Raw genomic sequence first — 749 nt, 5'->3', positions numbered from 1 at the left:
AGAGTGTGAGAGAGAGGGAGCGTGAGAGAGGGAGCGTGAGAGAGAGCGCGAGAGAGAGGGAGCGTGAGAGAGAGGGAGCGTGAGAGAGAGGGAGCGTGAGAGAGAGGGAGCTGCACGCGGCTCTCACTGGCGTGGAACTGACAGTGCATCTGAGCGCTCGCCCAGGCGAGCGTCTCACTGAGAGAGCGTGAGAGAGAGAGGGAGCGTGAGAGAGAGCGTGAGAGAGAGCGCGAGAGAGAGGGAGCGTGAGAGAGAGCAGGGAGCTGCACGTGGCTCTCACTGCCGTGGAACTGACAGTGCATCTGAGCGCTCGCCCAGGCTAGCGTCTCACTGAGAGAGCGTGAGAGAGAGAGGGAGCGTGAGAGAGAGGGAGCGTGAGAGAGAGAGGGAGCGTGAGAGAGAGAGGGAGCGTGAGAGAGAGCAGGGAGCTGCACGCGGCTCTCACTGGCGTGGAACTGACAGTGCATCTGAGCGCTCGCCCAGGCTAGCGTCTCACTGAGAGAGCGTGAGAGAGATAGAGCGAGAGCGCGCGAGAGAGAGAGCGAGAGCGCGCGAGAGAGAGAAAGAGCGCGCGAGAGAGAGAGAAAGAGCGCGCGAGAGAGAGAGAAAGAGCGCGCGAGAGAGAGAGAAAGAGGGCGCGAGAGAGAGAGAAAGAGGGCGCGAGAGAGAGAGAAAGAGGGCGCGAGAGAGAGAGAAAGAGGGCGCGAGAGGGAGAAAGAGGGCGCGAGAGAGAGAGAGAAAGAGGGCGC

The sequence above is a fragment of the Ascaphus truei genome, unplaced genomic scaffold (assembly GCF_040206685.1).
Source record: "Ascaphus truei isolate aAscTru1 unplaced genomic scaffold, aAscTru1.hap1 HAP1_SCAFFOLD_1491, whole genome shotgun sequence".
NCBI lineage: Eukaryota > Metazoa > Chordata > Amphibia > Anura > Ascaphidae > Ascaphus > Ascaphus truei.
The sequence above is the reverse complement of the archived record's forward strand: the minus strand, read 5'-3'. Positions refer to the sequence as shown.